At 50.4% G+C, this 16,636-nt stretch overlaps 1 long non-coding RNA gene across 1 annotated transcript; it reads right to left on the bottom strand.

Annotated features, from left to right (window-relative positions):
• Positions 1 to 223: 223 nt before the first annotated feature.
• Positions 224 to 3,297, bottom strand: LOC119102220 (uncharacterized). The gene is made up of 3 exons (XR_005094669.1): positions 3,021 to 3,297; positions 692 to 925; positions 224 to 242 (listed from the first exon to the last, which is right to left on the bottom strand). It is a non-coding gene; the product is annotated as an uncharacterized LOC119102220 (long non-coding RNA).
• Positions 3,298 to 16,636: the final 13,339 nt, after the last annotated feature.

The raw sequence follows: 16,636 nt of genomic DNA, 5'->3' as shown, positions 1-16,636 counted from the left end.
CGTTTTGAATTCGACTTCCCTGAAGCGGAACCGTCCTCGGACCTCCTCTGCGTTGCGCCTGCCCTCCGACCCCGTGTGTCGTCCGCCACGCCGTCCTCCGCCGGCGCCGTCGCCTGCCCCTGCTTGGTGGCGAGGGCGGGCGGCGCCGCGGGCCGCAGGGTTGGCCTCTTGAAGTCGCCAGCCGGCGCGCCGCCGGGCGCCCGGCGGGCAGGCGGCGGCGCCGGTCCGCTCAGGTCAGGCGCCTGGAAGGGCCGGCCCAGCTGTGAGAGCCGACCGATGCGGCAGCGCCGTGGGTCACTGACGAGCGGAGGACTGCACGAGCCACTCCGTTGATGGCGAGCGGACGGGCCGGGGCGGGGCTGCGGCAGCACGTGCTGCGGCTGGGGTCGCGGCTCCGAGGCCTCGGCCAGGTGCCTTTCGCTGCACACCCCATGTTCGTGCGGCCAGCAAGCGTGGGCGTCCAGACGTGACAAGTAACTCACTGTGCACGGGCGTAGCGTTCTGCACGATTTGGTGGCGTGCATAAACTGCACACCACTGAGGTTCCTAAGTGACTGACAGCTCAAAAATTGTTTTTACTTTTTCATGCAGGCGAATAAGGGATCATGACAACCACGGTTGATATCAATATCACGATTAAATTAGTGATTCAAGTGCCACGATGCACTTCAATCGGAGCGAAATCACGTACCGATTTTTGCCTGGTGATCAGCGGGGCGGCCTGGGAGCTGGTCACCGATGTCTTGGTCCTGCCCTGTGCCCCCGCTGCCTGACTGTTCCGTTGGGACATGGTCTGCGAATGTCCGACGTCTGTCGACCCGCGTTCAGCCAGCCGGCGGCCAGCGGCTGCCTGGCCCGAGACAGCGCGCGCTCGGTTTCGGTCGGGTTGGCTCGGGCCCTTTGCCCCGACTCGGCTCATGCTTGACTGTGGGATTAATACGGTTTTCTGTCAATGATGATTAAATCATTGCTGAGATTGGTAGGACGCACGTCATAACGTGTATCGTCCCGTCATTTCTTACCGAGATAAGTTTGTTGTAGTTGTGGCTACCGTATCGATCGTGAAAGACCCGTTTATGTGAGATATATTTTCAGATGTCTGCGGATGGCATGAACTTGTCTTGACTGAGCTAAGCGAAAACAAGATTGAATAGTGCCATTATGTTATACGGTTTTCTTGCGAACTCGCAGCCTAAGTGTCTGTCTTGAAATCCCGCATTCGACAGCGGTCTCTCACCGCGGGACAATCATGAAGACGCATGCTGCTGCCGAGGGTCAAGATGTATTACGTGGGGTTGCGACTGCGTTCAAACAGAAACTCTGCTAAACTCGTTGACAGTCGACATGAATTGACATAAATTGTTCTTTCAGTGTGGCCCAGTTCGCTGACACGTCTCAGCATCTGTGTCTGCGTGTGTCTTCATTGTTGGCTGCAGAATGGTATGTTACGATACCATGGAAAGGGCGGAACGAATGTGGCGGTTTTTTCGAGCCGCAAGTGACTTAAGAAAGCCTCAACAATACACCAGCTGCCAGTGAGGCCGGCTGACATCATTCTCAGACAACGTCTTACCTGTTTCAGCCATAGTGCTATAATTTTCAGGCATCGAGTTTAAGCCCTCACCGTCTGTTTGACAGTACCATGCCCTTTTTCCCGAGGTCATGGCAACGGTTTCTGACGTCCAGCCGTCACACCATGATCGTATGTCATGTAGCATGCATTCCAAGCTGTCTTACGCCGCGCTCTGACCGAATGACTGCTGCTGAATGACTGTCATAGGCGGCCTATAGCAAACGTCTTTAAGACGTAGGCCCATTTAACGCCGGCATTGTGCAAATGTGCCAAAGGCAAAAGTTGTTGGGTTACAACGTGTAATACTCTAACATGGTTTGACGTTTCACGTGCCTCATCAGCATGAACTGTATGGAATTTGGTGATAGCTACGAAACCCCGTCCTTCATGTATGCGCGGTAACTGTAGAGGGCGCGTATAAATTAGACATCGATTATCTCTGCATACCTAAAGACACTTCATATTTCTGCATTATATCGTGCCTGTGGGCCTCCACACATAAAGGCGAGAAGTGCCTGTGCCCCACCGGCGAAGGTTATCCCTCACTTGTCCTTCCACATGGGAAGATTTGGAACTATTCGGTCACATTACGATCCACGACAGAGCAAGGCTCGACGAATTTCTGCACTCAAGGAAAGCGTATTGTCACGAGTTGCCAGTTTCCGCTGAACACCGTGTGTGTGCAATACTGATCGTGACACTCAGTCGAGGCCAAATTGACCTGTTGTAAGATTGTGTAAAGCTGACTGCGTGAGATGCTGTCTGGCTTCATCAGAGGCTACTTGAGGTATGCGACGCTTTCGCGTACATTTTCGCGAGCGCATTAATGAAATGTGCTAGCAAAGTCGAATATTTATCTTACATATAAAGTTGCATGATGTTATCGAACTGTCAAGACAGTCATCAAACCCAACCAAGTCGATTGAAGCGAAAGTAAATCGAAAGCATCATTTTGCAGCGCGGCGAAAGACGGGTTGGTCGTTAAACACGCCAAGAAAGATATAGGGATATTTTGTTCAGCCCAATAAGTTTAATGTTCGTTATGTTTTTCATGATCTTTAGCTGTCCTGCGCTATCTTGGGAGACAGCGCAGGACCATGGCATGCACATGTAAACGCTGTATGTACAACTAGGTTTGATATGATTAAATGGCGTCCGATTTTCCGTTACTGTGCTGCTCAGTCGAGCTATTTCACCTAGGGTAGACAAGATAGCAGATTGCTGCGCTTCAAAGCAGATAATTGAGGAAATCATGCCACACGCAATAGCACAATTTTTTGACGAGATAACGTGGTCAAGCAAATGTTAGTATTCATGCGAACAAATCCCAACACAATCAACACGTGCTGGCCATACAGAAACAAGACAGCTCCCTTGATTACGAATGCAGTGCCCAAAAATGTTCCGCATCAGCCTGCAGACCGGTCAGAGTCAGCAGAATATTTACCGTAGCTGGAGGCCCCAACGGCGCATGGCGTGTGGCGCAGGTCGTCCGCTGCCGCTGGGCAGTCTTTTCCATGACGTCAGAGGTCGCAGGTCGACAGGTGGCACGAGCCGGCCGTGGACGGCCGGCGGCGGCAGGCGGTTCAGCCCAGCGGCCCGGGCACCGAGTTCACCTGTTCGCGCCGCCCCACCGGACCGGCGGCTCGCACCGACGGCAGCGACCGTGACAGTGTCGCAGCGGCACGTCCCGCCGCTCGCAGCAGCAGCCCTGCAGCCCTCCTAGCTCGCGGGCGTCGGCAGCGGTCGCGACTCGACCCGACTCGGGCCGCGCGCGGCTCGGTCTCGCCGCTGTGGCCAGACGCCGCCTGGGCCGGCCAGCTGGGAGCGGCGCCGGCGCCGCCGGCGGCCGCGCAAGGTCGCGGCCCACCCGTGAAAGTGGCGGAGCCGTGCCCGCGCCCGGCCGACCGGCGACACGGCCGGCCACCGCTGGTCACGGGCCGGCCGACCGGGCCCGCCGCCGGCCACGGCGCCGCCACCAGCGATGCTCGCCAGCGTCTGATGCGTCTGCTGTCCCTCCAGCCAGCCGGTGCTGCACGCGCGTGCCTGCTTGTCAGCCTGGTCTCCCCGGCGTCGGCCGAGCGACCGTTCGCATTGACGAGTGTCACGCGCGGCTCGACAGAGCCTCGTAACTGGAGCACACCCAGATCCGGCGCCAGCGCGAGCTCATCGCTCTCCCGTGACCTTGAGCTCTGACAACGGGGCCCGTCGCTTCGCCGGCTGACCTCTTTTGGACGTTAATGGTGTGACTGAGAGCTCGCGCGGCACACGCACGGTCTCAGATGCGTCTAGCGTCAGACTGTATGTGAAGTCATTGTGTCAAACGCTGCTTTTTTTTTTTTTACCAAAGCATGAGGAATGCATTCCAGCCACTTACACCGTAAGGAGCTGCCTGGCCTCGATGATATCTGGGATCTTGGGTGAGTGCTTTGTCCGCTGGCAGTATTCCTCATCCCAAAGGTGCTCTACTCGACAGCATGGGCATGTGTACTCCACAGCGGCGGACAATCGGCCCTGCGGTGCGTTTTCGTGACCACGGAATGTTATCATTCCTCCGGCTGCGCAGATATGCCTGGTCCGCGCAGTTCACCGTGCCGTTTACAGGACCCAGGCCGGCAGCTTGCGCTCCAGTTTGGTCGGTGTGTAGGTGAATTGGGCAATAGTGCAGGCGCGGCTAAACGACCCTGTTCCGCGGCGTTGTGCAACCGGAGCTGGCTCAGACAGGTTGTGATAGTAATGATATGAAAAATTTGTATCGATGGCAAAAACTAGCCTGATGAAGGCAGAGTTATGCAGCAATCGTGGTCAACGGGGCGTTTTTGTCACGCGTTCTCACCGCTACCCGTCAGCCAGTCGCGTTATGCGAAGCAGCCTGAGCGTGATGTGTTTTACTGCGCCGCTAGTGTTGCGGTCGCGTTAAATATCCAGCATGGTCTGCACGTCATAATGATCGGGGTCCGCATCACCAACAGGCAACAGACGCATCACCAAATGGTTTCCCTTACAACTGGCCAGTGGACACAAAGACGTAGGTACACAAGCGGCTGACACAGAACCTTAAAGTAGAGGTATCTCATGCCACAGCGCACCTTTAGCAAAAAACTGTCAATGGATGAACTCTGTTGGTGTGATATTCGTTGACATGTCCGAAAGCAAGCAGTTTGGGACGTGCTTATTGGTCTGCCGCGCTGACAAAAAAGTGCCAGTGCCGGGGGTTGAATATCAAGACAGGCAGGTAAGGTGGATCCTCGTGAAGTAATCTGTATTTATCCCTTCGCTCGCATGCGATGCAATACAAACCAAGAACTTGATGTAAGCAAGGAAGGCCCAATGTCCTGGTTTTCAGTATAACGTATTCCTATGCTGAGAATGTAAAAGCCCCTCATTATAGCACAACGTACTGGCTTAACCAAGATATCAAGCGTCACTGTTACCAGGTAGATTAGGTCATTCCAGAGCATTAAATTACATGATTTTAGTAGCGCCCGTGGTTGCGCCTGTACAATGCTAACAACAAATTAGGATGTAAAGCTTAACATGGTTTTTAGAACAGCCATGGAGATGCCCTCTGCCTCTTGTGCCGCACAGATTTGCGACGAAGCTGTAGAAAGGCAAAGCAAACAAGCTATGCGCACGCGAAACTCACTTTTACAGGTCACGAGCTTTCTAAACACGTCAATGCCGCCGTACGAAGGCATTCACGATTAACATCGGAGTGCGTGCACGGCCCTAGGGCAGCCCGTGGACTAGCGATCCTGGTTGAAGTCCACGCTGGTGCAACCAGTGCGAGAGACCCCACGCGTCCCGCAGCTGGGAGTACGGCTTGTTATACATGTGTGACTAGGCTGAAAGGAAAATGCATGTGGAAGAGAGTAGCACATAAAATATGTTTTAACCTTGGGGCCGAGGGATATCTTGTAGGAGAAGCAAAGCGTTGGATACTTGACCGTTTGAAAGGAAAATGTTTCACGTTTGAAGATATCAAAGCAGGCATCAGATGTTATGAAATAAGCTCACTTTTAGTTATGGGTATACTTTTTGATGGAAAAGGCTGCTCTGACAACACAATTTCTCTCGCAAACAAATATGTTCCTCAATACGTCATTCTTCGATCACGAAATCGTACCTCGCATGGAATTTGAGAGCCAATTGAGGTCCGTTTTTTTCTGGAAATAACGCTCACGAACGCCAGACATGAACGACTCGGCAGCCATATTTTCATTGACCTTGATCGCCTCATGGCTAATGGCAATGGCAGAATTTGAATGGCGTTTTTTATGGCGTCATGGATTCCAGAGTGCCCTCGAATTAGTCTGCCCGGAAAGGTCTGCATATCTTTGGGGGTGTGTAACTAAAAGCTAGAAGGCTTTATGTCTTAACGGCAAGGCTGTGGACTGCACCGGGTGAATTTCAAGACAGCTATTTCAGTTCAAAACCCCATACAAGTGTGAAACACTCCCTTTAATCAATATCTTGCCGATACGTAAGTTTCCGTAGTGCGTACTCACATGGTGGATCGAAATGCAGCAGTGGAGCATGCTGCAACAAACCTTAACTTGAAAAGGAATTTAGTGTACAGGATATGAAAAATAGCTCAAGACCACAAGGTCCTCAAAATCTTAGAATCGCTACATTTTTATAATCTCTGTCCTAGGCTGGGCACACAATGTTATCACGGAACCTAGTTTAAGCAACGGTGTTAAGATTATGCAGCTAAGGAATATGCCTGTGCTTGTCTCGGTGGGCACTGTTGCCCGCTCGTATCTTTATTTTCATTTTCTGATGATATGTACGGGTCATCGAAACCTTTCGGCTGAGCCGCCCCTGAATTTCGGACAGCCCTCAGCAGTAGCGTGCTTTATTGGGTGCCAGACATAAACAATCGAATTTATGGCATTTTAATGAGGTTCCGGCATTTCGTTTGGTGCATAATTATCATGGCAATTTTGTATAATCAAAAGCTCAGTATGAGTCATCGTAACCTCCCTGCTTATCTGCCCGTGCGTGCCTTATTTTAGAACCGTGTATCGGGAGTTGGGACGTGGAAGCTCGGGCTAATTTGTTACTGACTTCTAATTGTAACAGGGTCTGTACACATTCGTGGCATTTTCTGGATTCTCGTATCTTAGTTTTCAAACGTATCATTTAGTTTAACCTTGCTCAGTCCAATCCCAATCCCAATACCAATCCCAGTCCAATCCCAAAGTTGCCCAATCCTTTTTGTCAAAACCCTTATACGGCCTTGGTTCAGTCTTTCGGTCGGCCCTTTCAGTCGGCCCCGCCCTTGTCACTCGTGATCATAAGCCCAGCTGGAAATGTCGAATACTGTCAACATGACCAATGTTTGCACTATGACGTCGTTTAATCAGCATTAGCAAGCCCTCCTGGTCTACTGAAAGTCTATAACTAAGTACAGAAGCCCTGAACTCATAATACATGTATTTTGCAAGCTTGACATGTTAAGTGCGCACTTCCAAATCGGTTGAATGGAGGGGCTGAGACAAGACAGAATTACGACTCAGTACAGTTCGTGTCGTTTTGCACATTTAGTGTTAGATTAGACAGATAATGGGTCACTTGCGCTCGCCTGTCTGAAAGGCATTGCGTCCAAGGGCTGTGTACAAAATTTTGAATCGTTTTTGCCCATTGACGAGGTGTGTAGGATGTGCTGGAAAAGATTGACTAAGTGTGGGCGAAGCTTCAGAATTAAGGTATGACAGTGAATTTGGAGAGGTAATTGTTATTCCGCAAGAGGTGAAGTTTTAGGTTATCCGAAGTCCTGCCAAGATATAACAAGCCTCATTACCAAGGTTTCCAGGTGACGCTGACGTATTGAGGCTGGTCACGATCACCTTTGGAGACGACATTGGCGTTACACTCTTTCAGGAGCAAGCTGATGTAAACCAAATCTTGGCTTCCACGTCACACGAAGTTTTGAAAAGCTTAACACGGCTATAGCACCTCACGAGGGGAGCTGCTTGCTTGTGCTGGTTTTGCGCGGAGCTTTCTTCGTTGCTTACTTGGTACGCGTGTCGGGTTAAAAGCCAACCCTGCTGATCCGAGATGGCCGCTAACTTTTGACTACTCCACGGACATGCTAGCGAGGTGGTTCAAATCACATCTGAGTTTGCGTTCAAATTACATCTGAGTTTTGCGTTGAAGGCAGATCCTGCGAGCATGCTGGCTAATATGATCAGCAGACGACCACCGGCGACTGTGGCGCGCGGACTCAGGCGTCGGCTGAAGGTGCGCTGACCGTGTAGACATCTCGTGGTGCACCAGGGGACCAGGACGCTGTCTCGTGGTGCACCAGGGGACCAGGACGCTGTGGTTGCAGACATCGCCACCGCCTCTCTGCTGCCGTGAGAAGCCGACGTCTACTGTTGCGGTGCCCAGCGCTGCGACAATGCTGAGGCGCTGGCACCGCCTCACCTTCTTGACGGCGTAGTGTTCTGAGTTCAACGTACGTGCGCAGATGGTGAGGAGCTGTTGCAGCTGGTCGTGCGGCTGCAGCTGGTGCACGTCGGGTTACTTTCTCAGCGCGCTGGATCAGCCAGGCGCCTCTACGGTGCCGGAACTCCAAACGCAACAGTCAGACGGGAGTTTGGTGCCACGCTATGGACGAGTCTGTCAGAGATGTTCGCACCATGTGTGAACGCCGCAACACGAGTGCCGTCTCAGCACCTCGGCCGGGTGCGCCAATGCGTGAACTTGAGGAGGAGCCACTGGAGACTGACTCGACCAACCTCCTGGCTGGCTCCCTGCCTGGCCTGTCGTCACAGTACAGCTGTCACTTGCGAGTGACTGTTAACCACTTCGTTCGTTGGTGTGAGGCAAAAATGTTCGGTAGTTTCTGTTCTTGTCCCTTCCGTTCTGTTCCTGTTCTGCCTCTGGCATGAAAGCAGCTGCGGTACACTCGACCGACCAAACGCATGCATTCTGATAGCACTGCCAATTATAGATAGGCGTCGATCGTCGCGATGTATCGCCATTTAGGCATCAAACAGTCTCCGTTCGCCTTATCAGATCCCGATCTTACCTCGATCTTGGTTCTCTCTGGTTCTTTAACAGACCATGAGCCCGGTTCCCGGTTCCTGGTTGTCATTGATTATTCTGAAAATACTGGACCTTGAGTAAAGCTTGTTACTGGTGTGCTGTGGGAACAAGACCCTGACCCTGGTTCTCAGCCACAAAGTTATGCGAGTCACACAGGACAACCTACACGTTTTTGCCTTCACATTTATCAAGTCTCACATCACAGGCAAGTCAAACAAGCAGCGTGACCTGATACCACCAATGCAACTAACAGACATAACTGCTAGTTATAAATCGTTTGCCTTCAGCTTAGAGGTGAGCGTCTGATAGCTGAAACTATCACAGAGGATAACCCATATATTTCTGCCCTCACACCACATAAGTCAAACCACGGGCAAGTAAAACAACCAGCATGCCTTAATGTCACCACAGAAGCCAACGAGGCTTCACTGCTAGTTGAATATCACTGTCTACAGCTTCGCTGTGAATGTCTGAAAGCTGAAGCTCTCAGCTGAAAGCTGATTCACGTATTTGCAGTGGAACAGTCAAAAGCCACCCACTACTGTAATGTCGAACAGTCAACATGTCCTGTTACTATTAACACATCTAATTTACTGTCGGTACGATACCACACGCCACCAGTGCATGTGCGTTACCAGTTATCCTAACAGAACTAGGTTCCGTCATCGACGGCGGGACAACAAAGAGACCAAGTGTGGAAGAGTTCCTAGAATGCCTCACAAACCGTCTCAGAATACCTCACGACAGCAGGATACGGGCCTAAACACTCGACGCGGGCGCAAGGAAAATGTGTCGGAAAAGAACCTAACTCGCTCACTTTCAAGTTCTGGTGAGTTCGTCTGATGGATAGCGGTAGGCCAGTTATAATACATTACAATGGGCTGAAACTTCAACCTGATGACCTTGTAGTTCAGCTACTACCGAGTGATTTCGTCATTTCGGGTCAATGATGGCGGTTGAATACCTTGCGCCGACGAATGTTGTCGAGGGTGCAGTCCTAGTCCCTGATCTCCCTCCCCCGACGCCCGTGGGAGCGCGGGTCACGCCACACGATCAGACAGCGTGGTCGCCTCAGCTGGGTGATGACTTCGTCCCGTTATTTTAGAGTGCCCTTGGCGAAGTACAAGCTGTGGTATCAGCGAGGGAATGTGTTCAACACCCAGCTGTATTGGGTGGCGCGCTGACGAGCGCATCCATTGACGAATGCTACGCTGCCAGGCGCGTAGGTCGATGCCGGCAGCGTGTCGCCGAATACGGCCGCGGCTGATGTCTGAGCTACCTGTGCGTCTGGTGACACGGGATCCGCGGTGATGTGTGTCTGCCAGTGGTAATGAGCTTATCACTGCGCCCCATCCCTCCTTCTCTGCGGTTATTACTAACGCTAAGTGTATCTATATGTGTATATATAAATATATATATATATATATATAAATAAATATATATATATATATATATATATGTATGTATACATATATGTATAATGTACGTATATGTAGATGTATTCGCGTACTGTATATCAATATAATCATTTTAACATGGTGCTATCAGTCCTGGATTCATGTTGAAACCACCTGGGAGATTATTTGGTCAAGCAGGCTGTGAATTGTTTATCTAGACATTGATGCACAATACATGGATATAAGTTTTAGTTGGCATCCATTGACATTACTGTTTTGGTGCTGCATGTAGCATTTTGCCCTGCTTCTAGTCACAAATACTGATATGAACAGCATGTATTGGCAAAACTGCACAACGTTGAGTAACAAATATCACTTTGGCTGGGTGGTGCATGCCTACTGAAGATGGTGATCCATCACCACGCGAGGTATGCATGTGGTAATGAGTCCCATTGTCCCACTGTTTACTACTAGCAGTGGCTTTAATGAGCTATCCACTTAAAGACCATTGAATGAACTGAAATTAGATTTTGCTCCTTGTCCTGCAGGCTGTTTTATCTGTTTCGGTGTACGATATCCATTCCATCTACTTCAAGGTGTTGAGGGTAACCATCCTAGTGTCTTATAGCCCAAAAATAGCTCAAAATTTTAGTCTCGAGTTGGACGGTTCTTTGTGTCGCGTTCGTTACCAACCGCTCGTGAATTTTCAGGCGGGTCTCTCAGGTCCCAAGAACAACACGCCGAGTGCCAGCCAGTTCGTCGCTACCTTGCGGCACATGGACGGGACGAGGCGGGAACATCACGGGGCTAGATCCCACATCCGCTCTGGCTGTGGGTCACAGCCCGAGTCAGCGGAGTACCGATGGCACGTGTGACACCGACGGCACCGAGGTGCTCAACATCCTGAGTGATCATGAATACCGGGCGGGGTTATGCTTCGTGGTCGCCAATTCAGTTTGCTATGTCACCATGTTCGTTGTCCGAAGAGCACTGGACAGAAAAGAGTGCACCGTCTGACAAGGAGCACTGGTGGGCCATCAGGAGTCCGTCTATCTCACATCCTTATGTCACCGTCTGTGGCTGCAAAAATCGCACCGGGCTGATGAATCTCCGTACAGGAGCAGTCAGGTGGTACTAAGCGCTGACGAGGAGCCCCGCCGATACATGGTGCAGTTGGACGCGGCTTATGACGCAGTGCCCCAGCGGATCCTAGAGAGAGTGCTGCGGTGTGCTGCATCGGTACTGAAAATGTGCGACATCCAGGCCACCACCCCCTGGAAACTCAGTACGGTTTTAGAACCCTTACACTGAGCTGATCAGGATTCTGATGGCCACCTACCGACGGGTGTGTTTTCATCACCAGGCGAAGCTGCACAACGCACACCTGCAGAAGAACAGGATCCGGTAAAAATTAATTAGAGCAGTGCTGTTCAGAGGAGACTAGGGTATCTGTACGGGTCGATATTCCGCTTTTTTGTGCGGTGGCGTATCCAGTAGATGCCCTTTCCTGCAATGTCCACATCTCTCCGATTGTCGGGTTCGTCCGGCCTGTTCCCTGCACTCTGTTTAGGTTTCTGTTGTACGTGACCTGGAGTTTTGTAGGAAGAAATGGCTGTTTTGATGTGCCATGTTCCAGTACACAAATTCGTGCACGACGCTTCATCGATGTTTTGTGCCAGTTTACTTTATAGTTGTTCGTAATTAAGTTCAAGTTTTAACAGCCAGCTCATATAAAAGTGCTCTCGAATCCATTATATTTTTTCTCAGAGGACGTACGTGGCACCTCGCGGTGGTCCGGTTGGCGGCTCGTGCGTACCTGGAAGCTAGTCAGGCGTCGTGAGGGACTCGTAAAGACTACTTGTTGAGGGAAAATAGGTCCGCTGCACCTGCATTATCAGGCAATTGATAAATATGCTGAACCAAGAATTGCCGCGGCATCCTGAAACAGATAAAACACGAATCTCATGGCATTACCAGATTATTAATAGGGCAGAGCAGGGTAATGCGCCCCGTCGAGGTAATGCACCCCTTCCCCACATCTCGACTATTCATAGTTATTGATGTAACCTGAGATTGACAGATTGCTTGAACTTGTGTTATGGCAAATGTGTCCTTTTTGTGGACGCTTGGTGTAGATGGCAGATAAGGAGCAGAGAATGCAAGTTTTAGGGCTAAATGGAACTTTTTCAGCACACCTGTTGAGTCTCTGCACTTCACCTTCGAGCTTTACTTCCCAAATATATAAAGCTAGTAAACAAGACAGGGATTTGCTGGCTTAGCTTTGAAAAGAAAAAGTGACACGTCTGGCGCATGTTTCTTAAAATAACCATAATTTGTATTGAGACAGCTGGGGTGATGCGTCTCGTCAAAGGGGGGGGGGGGGGGGCTGTGCCCGCTGGCGGCGCTTTGCCACGTGAAACCATCAGACCTTCCAGATGAGAAGTGATCACTTCTTGTCTTTATGAAGTAATACCAACTTAAGCATAGGTAGAGCATATAATTGCTAGTCTGGTGATATCCCGAGTACTTTAAGGTTTACATCGCAATCACAGTGTTATAGCTTAATATTTGCCCTTCCTTCGTCCTTTTTATTTTTGCACTCTTGGATCTTGGCTGGTCTTGAAAGTTGATCTCACCTTTCCTCTGGCTTGCGAGCATCAGCAAATCTGCTACAGCGAGTGTTCTACATTTGTATGGGGTTTTGGGCTGAAATAGCTGCCTTGAAGATCATTCTGTGTAGTTCACAGCCCTGGCCATTTTAAGACATAAATCTCTCTAGTTCCTGTGCTGCACGCCTTTGGATATGTGCAGACTTTTTCGGGGAGAGTATTTCAATGTCACCCCGACACACATGACGCCACAATGACGTTGCTACCATCCTGCCATTCCCATTATGCATGCGGCCATCTCAGCCAAGACAAATATAATTATCGAGTCGTTCGTATCTGGCGTTTGTGAGCATGATTTCCAGGTACAACGCCTCTTAATTGGCTTGCGATCAATTTTGTGCGAGGTGCGATGACGTTATCAAACGACGACGTATTGGGGAGTAAATTTACTGAAGACAGAAACTGTGTTGTCTTGAGCAGTCTCTTCTTCTTAAAGGGATATCAAGAGTTGTAAGTGGGCGTAATTGGGCCCATTTAGGCCGCTGAATTCCGAGGTGTTTCGGCCACGACGCCTTCATAAGATATGTGATGAGTTAGCAATTGGTACCGAATCTGAAGTTGGGCAAGGACGGTGACTGTACGCTGCAGAGTGCTACAGACAGCAGGGACGAATTTGGCGCAGATTCGGAGCGACTTCACCCGTGTGGACATTGGGGTTAGAAGCAACGCTCAGTTCTGAAAAACATAACAGCCTGTGGTCGTTCCTAGCGGCATTCAACATTGTTCAGAGGCCGTCCCCTTTGCAAGGGCATCAAAACGCGAGCGCAAACGGTGACAAAAAAGTGTACTGTGGTATCTTCTTCACAATACAAAACGGTTTCTGCAGAAAGAAAACCCGAAGTAAAGAGCGAGGGACAGGGAAGAGGGGTAAAAGCGGTGCAGGAGAACGCGACGCGGTGAAATGGTGAGGGAAAGATGGCAAAGAAGCAAGACAACGTAAGCACTACGTGCTTCGTCTGCTGTATGCAGAGCCGCCTGTCTTGCGAATCCCGGATTCGTGCACGAAGCGCTCAAAATGAGCGCGTGGACCATATACGGTTGCTTGCAAAGGACAAATGCCTCATGGATGAGACCTCTGCCCGGAGTAGAGGGAAGGCCAAACAGCCACGTGTGAACACTGTTGTGCAAAAGTCTCAGTTTTGGTTTTGTCTTGCTATAGAATGCCAGTTTCAGTAGCCTGTGACCAGTGACGACGTAAGTGACGTTTTGAGTCTTGTGGAGATTGCGACTTTATCTAAGTTTTGAGCTTTGTGCTCCTTAGATGAACATTAAAACGATGCCAAATAGCTTATATATATATATATATATAAACGATGCAATAAACTTAGCAGAACGATGTATCACAGATCTTTGCGGTGCGTGAGCTAGGCAGCATCAAGCAACATAGAACGGCCGTGAACGATTTTTTACCATGGTATACTGTGTTCATTGAACACATCGCACACGTGCACTGGGCAGACGGATCTTGAGCTGAACACGCTTCACTCGACGCTCTTCATTACTGCCCATTTTCTGCAGAAACTTCGCCGATATGACCTTTATGCTTTCCATGAAATGGAGGCGGAGCAGAATGCGCACGTGAGCATTTTGAGAAGGGCCTGAACTGATTACATCTTAAGGCTGATGCCTTGTGCGACACGCGATGAAATAAACGCACGTGTGACACGTGTCTAAATAAAGTTTTTACATGTAAGGAGCGCTTTTCCCCAGTGCAGGGAGCCGTTTGCCCGAGCTGTGGCTCCTTTTTGCTATGGCTCCATTTCCCTGGCTATCCTACGAGGAACAAGGCTATTAGTGCTGTGTTATCTATGCTAGTTATCATTCCATTGATTAGAAACTAGCCAGCCAGTCCCGGACCTGGCCGGGTGCCTGCTCGTGTGCCCAATATACCTGATACAATATACATGCGCTTGTCCATGGCAAGCGCATGTGCTCCTCATCTCTCTGTGCAGGCATTGGAACTGTCGAACGCAGTGGAGGGCGACATTACCTCCGCACGATTTAGACTCGGTCGCGAATCGTACGTCGGCGCCACTACGCCACCTGTGGACACCGTCAGCCCAACCGCCGCGCCGCCTGTGTCGACATCCACCCCACAGCAGTATCAGATATCGCGTGCCCTTGGACGCCTGACGTGGAATCCGGCGCAACAACGGGTGAACACTATGAATACTGCTCCGCGAACGCCAGGTAGAACGGCGGTCCCACCGATACTTGGCGTGAGCGCGGCGGAACCGCCCGGGCCAGCGGCTGCGCTGCGGCGGTTGCCACCAGCGGTGGGCCCACATTTCACAGACCTTCCCCTATCGCATCACCCGTCATCACTTCGGCATCACCTGGCGTCACTCGTATCACATCGCATACGACTGCAGTTGACCTCCGCAAGGTTCTAAAGCGCCGGGTAGGCAGAAAGATAGCAGTCCCACTATCGCTCGCTGTGGGCACGGCCGGCTGTCCACGCTGGCAGTGGTCGTAGAGGCCGATGGCGGGAATTTCTCCATGCCGGCATTCATCGAACAGTGAAATACAACAGACACATATTTTCGAGTCGCTGACAGGTGGTCTCTTCTCGTTAACCCTTTTCAAAATTGGTTGCAGCTTTTATTTTTGCTTCGGCAATTTTCCGCAGAAATCTGGCCCATGCGGTTCAATCACTGTCCGGGCGAGTCTATGGTTCTTGACTGCTCGAACACGGCGGCCGGCCCTACGTACCAGTAAGCGGACCACAGTATTCAACTGTCCTATCTAGTCCTGTATGTCTATGGTGGAAAGATACATCTCCCTATCAGCACAAGCAAACTCTATCGGCACAAAAAGTCAGCCATTCACTCAAAGCACAAGTGCGACAAATGATACAGGGCTTGCACTTGATAACGAACTTGGCGTGAGGCAAGTGCTGCCTCCAATGTTTTCTGTTACGATTGTTATAGATCTCAACACAAGAAAAGGTTCCACCCAAACGTCTGGAAGCCCCTGTATATATATATATATATATATATATATATATATATATATATATATATATATATATATATATATATGTGTGTGTGTGTGTGTGTATATACAGGTGCTGCACGGAGCGAGGCCGGGAAGCCCCATATTTCAGGGGATGCACGGGCGCCCATTGCACACGCCTGGCTACGGGCCTGCGTATCAGAAAGCCGCATTTCCGGACCAGAATTCCCGCGTCATAATAGCCTGGCAATGTGCTGGAATTGGTGGTGCCCTTTGTGAATCGCAAGGACCCTGTTCTGAATCAGAAGGCCTCTGTAAGCATCAGAAAGCCCTTTTCTGAAACAAGAAGCCTTGTATTTGGATTGCGAGTCCCTTTGTTGGATCAAGACACCTGTTAAAAGCATCAATCTGACAAGGCAGCACGTGCCTCCTGGATTCTGCTCGAATACAATACTGCCCTGGAGCCCCTCCCCTCACCCTGTGAGGAATCGCCACTCTGTCCGGTAAGGCCCCTGGAAAATCCTGCCGTCTTCCGACTCAAAATATGTGGTGTCAAAATCTAGGAGACCTCTTGGTGAAAATCTGTGCAAAACCTACCTTGTGTCCGCTTCTCCAGAAGTTCCCCGGATGAGAGGACTGTCCACCCCTAATCGATGTTTGAAGAGCACGCCTCCCCTGCCCCCTCTCCTTATGACGCCGCCCTATCAATCAGGCAACATCACTCATGTGTGTTGATTTTCAGGTCAATGAAATGCTTGTTGACGGGCGAATATCGATCTATGGATCTGAATATGCTGCCACCTTGACGAACTCCTCTCCAATCACATGATGGTGGAACGGCTTCCGTCCTCAGTAGAAGCAGACAACTTTATAGGGGTTCCAGCAAGCACACTCTTTAGGTACGTTTAGCGGGTTCAATAACACTACAGCTGAGCACAAGGCATATATATGATGAAATATATTTTATGTCCCTCATTTATAAAATT

The sequence above is a fragment of the Pollicipes pollicipes genome, unplaced genomic scaffold (assembly GCF_011947565.3).
Source record: "Pollicipes pollicipes isolate AB1234 unplaced genomic scaffold, Ppol_2.1 Scaffold_5724;HRSCAF=6776_pilon_pilon_pilon, whole genome shotgun sequence".
Taxonomy (NCBI): Eukaryota; Metazoa; Arthropoda; class Thecostraca; order Pollicipedomorpha; family Pollicipedidae; genus Pollicipes; species Pollicipes pollicipes.
The sequence above is the reverse complement of the archived record's forward strand: the minus strand, read 5'-3'. Positions and strand labels throughout refer to the sequence as shown.